The sequence below is a fragment of the Lissotriton vulgaris genome, unplaced genomic scaffold (genome assembly GCF_964263255.1).
Source record: "Lissotriton vulgaris unplaced genomic scaffold, aLisVul1.2 SCAFFOLD_301, whole genome shotgun sequence".
NCBI classification, from domain to species: Eukaryota; Metazoa; Chordata; class Amphibia; order Caudata; family Salamandridae; genus Lissotriton; species Lissotriton vulgaris.
This window is the reverse complement of record NW_028244321.1, coordinates 1,637,501-1,645,541: the sequence shown is the minus strand read 5'-3', so window position 1 is coordinate 1,645,541 and position 8,041 is coordinate 1,637,501. Positions and strand designations below refer to the sequence as shown.

The 8,041-nt window shown below is 41.3% G+C and overlaps 2 non-coding genes across 2 annotated transcripts; both read right to left on the bottom strand.

The window, feature by feature from the left end:
• Positions 1–3,070: 3,070 nt before the first annotated feature.
• Positions 3,071–3,142, bottom strand: TRNAH-GUG (transfer RNA histidin (anticodon GUG)). The gene has a single exon. It is a non-coding gene; the product is annotated as a tRNA-His (tRNA).
• Positions 3,143–7,371: 4,229 nt separating this feature from the next.
• Positions 7,372–7,453, bottom strand: TRNAS-AGA (transfer RNA serine (anticodon AGA)). Its single transcript has one exon. It is a non-coding gene; the product is annotated as a tRNA-Ser (tRNA).
• Between the last annotated feature and the right edge of the window lie 588 nt (positions 7,454–8,041).

Below are 8,041 nucleotides of genomic sequence, written 5' to 3'. Positions count from 1 at the left end.
AATTTGTCGTTAGATCGTTTAAATATTGAAAAGGATCTGTTTTTAATAGACATTTTACAAAAACAACTGGTACATTTGGGAATTCTGTAAAGGAAAAACCCAACTGCTGTGACATTGCCAACCACAATGCCGTGCCTCGGATTCGAACCGAGGTTGCTGCGGCCACAACGCAGAGTACTAACCACTATATGATCACGGCGAGCTACTTGGGCTCAATAACGTACAGTGACATGAAGAAATTATAATTCGGAACACTCAGGGCTATTCCTGTGATAGGCTGAATGTGTTCATTGCTTCCTCATTCCTTATACAAAGGCTTTATCTCCTCAGTGGTTGATAGGCTGAAACTGTTTCTTGGCCGCCTGCTTGTGAACTGACAGGAGTCAAAGATCGCACATACACTGGTGGGCCTGTGATGGGACACCAATGCAGAGAAACACATCTGGCGCAGATATTCTATTCTGTTTATTAGACCTGCATCTCCCCTGTACCTCCTTAAGCCATCTGTATGTGAAGCAAGAAAGAGTTAAGGAACGGTCCATCTACACTTTTATTGGGAGGATGCTGCCGTGAGCTCCTCCCAGCTAATCACACAAACAGCAGTAAAGCAAGATAACTACACAGTTAGGGGGGACTGCATGGTTAGGTTTCTGAGGAATTATTGAAACTGACCTCAGTGACCCATAATCAGAGCTGTGGCTAATGACTGCATGCCTAATTATGATGAAGCAAGCACCATGGCTCGTAGGGGACCCACAACACACTTTTCTTAGCTCATTGAATTAAAGTATAAACTTCTGCCATGTGTGAGTGGTAAAGGCTTGTTAATTTTGTTGCTTTTCAAATTCACGTCTGACAACAAGACAAAGGAACATTGGGGCATCAGACGCTTTGGAAAGTAGCCACCAACCGCAGAGAAAGAGAGAAAGAGGGAAAAGACAGTATGAGGTGTGGAGAAAACAGCAGCAGGTACAAGGAGCTCAAATGAGATTAATGGCGCCTAAATAGAGCACGTAAAGGAACAGTTACAAATCTAAGAAAAGGGAAAGAAAAGACTAGGAAAAAACACAGAAGGAGCTTGTAGATGAAATTCTCTTCCAGGAACAGCAGGTTAAGAGAAATTACACAGGGAGCAGTTAAGCTTGTAACACTGGGGAGAATAGAAAAGAAAATGCAGTTTTATGAAGTGTGTTTGCCTAATCCAGCTAGCACTTTTATTTTATTTCTCTATTTGCTTCTTTTATTGGTGAAAGTAAGTTTCAAGTGCATGCACAGGTATGACCGAGAGAGCCAGGGTATAATAATTTGAAGCGTTTGCACCAGCGCTAATGAAGGACGAGAGTTATAGCAAAGATATTAAAGGGGGAGCGATAATAAATATGTGATATGGCAATAGTGACACCAAAATAAGCCACCTATTTATAAAACTGACATGGAAGAAATACTAAAGGTTAACTTCTGAAATTGTAGCCAATGTTAAAAAGATTCTTGTTGTCTGCAGGATTCGACCCTGCGCGGGGAGACCCCAATGGATTTCTAGTCCATCGCCTTAACCACTCGGCCTCAACAACTGACTGTAAGGCGTGTGCACATAATCTGTATGCAAGTTTTCAAGGTGTCCCACAGCAAATTCCTGATATTCTGCAATGCACTTTTTAAAAATAATGTTTTTTTCAGCAGGCACATTCTCTCCTAAAAACAAAAATTGCATGCGTATATCTCTAGTTTGGAATACCATAGGCTTGCATGCATACTCTCATGGGTCACTCAAGTTTTTTGGACCCTATTGCACTCTGTTTTCGTGCTACTTTTAGTATATGGCCCATATTACAGAAGTCTACCATCTTTGACTATTTGAGGCTCCTTTGTAAGTGCTTTATATTTTTTCCTTGAAGAGCTATATAATAAAGGGGTCCGGGAAAGATTGCATTTATGGAAGATAAAAGAAGGCCCACTTGTCTCACCAAATGCTGTAGAGAAAGCTGATGTTTTACTCATGTTATCCTTAGTTCGTTTTTGTTAGACCTTGCATTCTTAAGGTGGTCCCAACCCCACCTTATTGCTTTTCACCTCCGCATTTTGCTGTATCTTTTTGTTGGCCTTAGGACTCTGATCACTTTATCGCTGCTAATCAGTGCTGAAGTGCACGTGCTTCTTCCATAATCATGTGTATAATTGGAGTATACCTGACTGACAGATTTAATTTACTTGAAAGCCCCTTGTAAAGTGGTATACCTTATACCCAGGGACTGATTGTGCCGCCCAAAGAAATAGCATTTCAAACCTGTCTCAAGCCTGCTACTGCAGTGCCTGTGCTGCAGTGTACTGCCACTTCGACTTGGCATTTAAAACTACTTGCCAAGCCTTAAACTTCAATTTTATTACATATCAGTAACCCCTAAGGTAGGCCCTAGGTAGTCCTAGGGGCATCATGCTATGTAAGTAAAAGGTAAGACATGTACTGTGGTAGTTTGTATGTCCTAGTAGTATCAACCAGTCTATTACATTTTTCACTACTGTGAGGTCTGCCCCTCTCATAGGTTAGCATTGGGTATTCCCTTATACTTTTTGGGGGGTAATTCCATATCAGAGAGGAGAAGCTTTATTTATTTATTGATCAATCCTATCTACTGGTGAGGCTGGATTTAATCTTACTATTGTATAAATGCCATTTTTAGAGAGTGAGCATTTCTCTGCACTTACTGCTCTATTTGCATGAAAACCTGTCTTCAATTGACGTCTGGATTGGGCTGCGAGACAGCTACATATGTGCAGTCCCTGTAGACAGCCACAACACAGGTCACTCAACTGCAACTGCATTCATCTGCATTCTGATTGGCCTGGGGGAGAGCTCCGCTCCCCTTACCGCAAATATGTTCAAGAACGATAATTTATGTCAGTATGTACAGTATACCTACATCTTATAATCATGTGTGTTTAAATAATTTGTCGTTAGATCATTTAAATATTGAAAAGGATCTGTTTTTAATAGACATTTTACAAAAACAACTGGTACATTTGGGAATTCTGTAAAGGAAAAACCCAACTGCTGTGACATTGCCAACCACAATGCCGTGACTCGGATTCGAACCGAGGTTGCTGCGGCCACAACGCAGAGTACTAACCACTATACGATCACGGCGAGCTACTTGGTCTCAATAACGTACAGTGACATGAAGAAATTATAATTCAGAACACTCAGGGCTACTCCTGTGATAGGCTGAATGTGTTCATTGCTTCCTCATTCCTTATACAAAGGCTATATCTCCTCATTGGTTGATAGGCTGAAACCGTTTCCTGGCCGCCTGCTTGTGAACTGGCAGGAGTCAAAGATCACACATACACTGGTGGGCCTGTGATGTGACACCAATGCAGAGAAACACACCTGGCGCATATATTCTATTCTGTTTATTAGACCTGCATCTCCCCTGTACCTCCTCAAGCCATCTGTATTTGAAGCAAGAAAGAGTTAAGGAACGGTCCATCTACACTTTCATTGGGAGGATGCTGCCGTGAGGTCTTCCCAGCTAATCACACAAACAGCAGTAAAGCAAGGTAACTACACAGTTAGGGGGGACTGCATGGTTAGGTTTTTGAGGAATTATTGAAACTGACCTCAGTGACCCATAATCAGAGCTGTGGCTTATGACTGCATGCCTAATTATGATGAAGCAAGCACCATGGCTCGTAGGGGCCCCACAACACACTTTTCTTAGCTCATTGAATTAAAGTATAAACTTCTGCCATGTGTGAGTGGTAAAGGCTTGTTAATTTTGTTGCTTTTCAAATTCACGTCTGACAACAAGACAAAGGAACATTGGGGCATCAGACGCTTTGGAAAGTAGCCACCAACCGCAGAGAAAGAGAGAAAGAGGGTAAAGGCAGTATAAGGTGTGGAGAAAACAGCAGCAGGTACATGGAGCTCAAATGAGATTAATGGCGCCTAAATAGAGCACGTAAAGGAACAGTTACAAATCTAAGAAAAGGGAAAGAAAAGACTAGGAAACACACAGAAAGAGGTTGTAGATGAAATTCTCTTCCAGGAACAGCAGGTTAAGAGAAATTACACAGGGAGCAGTTAAGCTTGTAACATGGGGGAGAATAGAAAAGAAAATGCAGTTTTATGAAGTGTGTTTGCCTAATCCAGCTAGCACTTTTATTTTATTTCTCTATTTGCTTCTTTTATTGGTAAAGTAAGTTTCAAGTGCATGCACAGGTATGACCGAGAGAGCCAGGGTATAATAGTTTGAAGCGTTTGCACCAGCGCTAATGAAGGACGAGAGTTATAGCAAAGATATGAAAGGGGAAGCGATAATAAATATGTGATATGGCAATAGTGACACCAAAATAAGCCACCTATTTATAAAACTGACATGGAAGAAATACTAAAGGTTAACTTCTGAAATTGTAGCCGATGTTAAAAAGAATCTCGTTGTTAGCAGGATTCGAGCCTGCGCGGGAAGACCCCAATGGATTTCTAGTCCATCGCCTTAACCACTCGGCCACAACAACTAACTGTAAGGCGAGTGCACATAATCTATATGCAAGTTTTCAAGGTGTCCCACAGCAAATTCCTGATATTCTGCAATGCACTTTTTAAAAATAATGTTTTTTTCAGCAGGCACATTCTCTCCTAAAAACAAAAATTGCATGCGTATATCTCTAGTTTGGAATACCATAGGCTTGCATGCATACTCTCATGGGTCACTCAAGTTTATTGGACCCTATTGCACTCTGTTTTCGTGCTGCTTTTAGTATATGGCCCATATTACAGAAGTCTACCATCTTTGACTATTTGAGGCTCCTTTGTAAGTGCTTTATATTTTTTCCTTGAAGAGCTATATAATAAAGGGGTCCGGGAAAGATTGCATTTATGGAAGATAAAAGAAGGCCCACTTGTCTCACCAAATGCTGTAGAGAAACCTGATGTTTTACTCATGTTATCCTTAGTTCGTTTTTGTTAGACCTTGCATTCTTAAGGTGGTCCCAACCCCACCTTTTTGCTTTTCACCTCCGCATTTTGCTGTATCTTTTTGTTGGCCTTAGGACTCTGATCAATTTATCGCTACTAATCAGTGCTGAAGTGCACGTGCTTCTTCCCTAATCATGTGTATAATTGGAGTATACCTGACTGACAGATTTAATTTACTTGAAAGCCCCTTGTAAAGTGGTATACCATATACCCAGGGACTGATTGTGCCACCCAAAGAAATAGCATTTCAAACCTGTCTCAAGCCTGCTACTGCAGTGCCTGTGCTGCAGTGTACTGCCACTTCGACTTGGCATTTAAAACTACTTGCCAAGCCTTAAACTCCAATTTTATTACATATCAGTAACCCCTAAGGTAGGCCCTAGGTAGTCCTAGGGGCATCATGCTATGTAAGTAAAAGGTAAGACATGTACTGTGGTAGTTTGTATGTCCTAGTAGTATCAAACAGTCTATTACATTTTTCACTACTGTGAGGTCTGCCCCTCTCATAGGTTAGCATTGGGTATTCCCTTATACTTTTTGGGGGGTAATTCCATATCAGAGAGGAGAAGCTTTATTTATTTATTGATAAATCCTATCTACGGGTGAGGTTGGATTTAATCTTACTATTGTATAAATGCCATTTTTAGAGAGTGAGCATTTCTCTGCACTTACTGCTCTATTTGCATGAAAACCTGTCTTCAATTGACGTCTGGATTGGGCTGCGAGACAGCCACATATGTGCATTCCCTGTAGACAGCCACAACACAGGTCACTCAACTGCAACTGCATTCATCTGCATTCTGATTGGCCTGGGGGAGAGCTCCGCTCCCCTTACCGCAAATATGTTCAAGAACGATAATTTATGTCAGTAAGTACAGTATACCTACATCTTATAATCATGTGTGTTTAAATAATTTGTCGTTAGATCGTTTAAATATTGAAAAGGATCTGTTTTTAATAGACATTTTACAAAAACAACTGGTACATTTGGGAAATCTGTAAAGGAAAAACCCAACTGCCGTGACATTGCCAACCACAATGCCGTGACTCGGATTCGAACCGAGGTTGCTGCGGCCACAACGCAGAGTACTAACCACTATACGATCAGGGCGAGCTACTTGGGCTCAATAACGTACAGTGACATGAAGAGATTATAATTCGGAACACTCAGGGCTACTCCTGTGATAGGCTGAATGTGTTCATTGCTTCCTCATTCCTTATACAAAGGCTTTATCTCCTCAGTGGTTGATAGGCTGAAACCGTTTCCTGGCTGCCTGCTTGTGAACTGGCAGGAGTCAAAGATCACACATACACTGGTGGGCCTGTGATGGGACACCAATGCAGAGAAACACACCTGGCGCAGATATTCTATTCTGTTAATTAGACCTGCATCTCCCCTGTACCTCCTCAAGCCATCTGTATGTGAAGCAAGAAAGAGTTAAGGAACGGTCCATCTACACTTTTATTGGGAGGATGCTGCCGTGAGCACCTCCCAGCTAATCACACAAACAGCAGTAAAGCAAGATAACTACACAGTTAGGGGGGACTGCATGGTTAGGTTTTTGAGGAATTATTGAAACTGACCTCAGTGACCCATAATCAGAGCTGTGGCTAATGACTGCATGCCTAATTATGATGAAGCAAGCACCATGGCTCGTAGTGGCCCCACAACACACTTTTCTTAGCTCATTGAATTAAAGTATAAACTTCTGCCATGTGTGAGTTGTAAAGGCTTGTTAATTGTGTTGCTTTTCAAATTCACGTCTGATAACAAGACGAAGGAACATTGGGGCATCAGACGCTTTGGAAAGTAGCCACCAACCGCAGAGAAAGAGAGAAAGAGGGAAAAGACAGTATGAGGTGTGGAGAAAACAGCAGCAGGTACAAAGAGCTCAAATGAGATTAATGGCGCCTAAATAGAGCACGTAAAGGAACAGTTACAAATCTAAGAAAAGGGAAAGAAAAGACTAGGAAAAAACACAGAAAGAGCTTGTAGATGAAATTCTCTTCCAGGAACAGCAGGTTAAGAAAAATTACACAGGGAGCAGTTAAGCTTGTAACACGGGGGAGAATAGAAAAGAAAATGCAGTTTTATGAAGTGTGTTTGCCTAATCCAGCTAGCACTTTTATTTTATTTCTCTAATTGCTTCTTTTATTGGTAAAGTAAGTTTCAAGTGCATGCACAGGTATGACCGAGAAAGCCAGGGTATAATAATTTGAAGCGTTTGCACCAGCGCTAATGAAGGACGAGAGTTATAGCAAAAATATGAAAGGGGGAGCGATAATAAATATGTGATATGGCAATAGTGACACCAAAATAAGCCACCTATTTATAAAACTGACATGGAAGAAATACTAAAGGTTAACTTCTGAAATTGTAGCCGATGTTAAAAGATTCTCGTTGTCAGCAGGATTCGAACCTGCGCGGGGAGACCCCAATGGATTTCTAGTCCATCGCCTTAACCACTCGGCCACAACAACTGACTGTAAGGTGAGTGCACATAATCTGCATGCAAGTTTTCAAGGTGTCCCACAGCGAATTCCTGATATTCTGCAATGCACTTTTTAAAAATAATGTTTTTTTCAGCAGGCACATTCTCTCCTAAAAACAAAAATTGCATGCGTATATCTCTAGTTTGGAATACCATAGGCTTGCATGCATACTCTCATGGGTCACTCAAGTTTTTAGACCCTATTGCACTCTGTTTTCGTGCTGCTTTTAGTATATGGCCCATATTACAGACGTCTACCATCTTTGAGTATTTGAGGCTCCTTTGTAAGTGCTTTATATTTTTTCCTTGAAGAGCTATATAATAAAGGGGTCCGGGAAAGATTGCATTTATGGAAGATAAAAGAAGGCCCACTTGTCTCACCAAATGCTGTAGAGAAACCTGATGTTTTACTCATGTTATCCTTAGTTCGTTTTTGTTAGACCTTGCATTCTTAAGGTGGTCCCAACCCCACCTTATTGCCTTTCACCTCCGCATTTTGCTGTATCTTTTTATTGGCCTTAGGACTCTGATCACTTTATCGCTACTAATTAGTGCTGAAGTGCACGTGCTTCTTCCC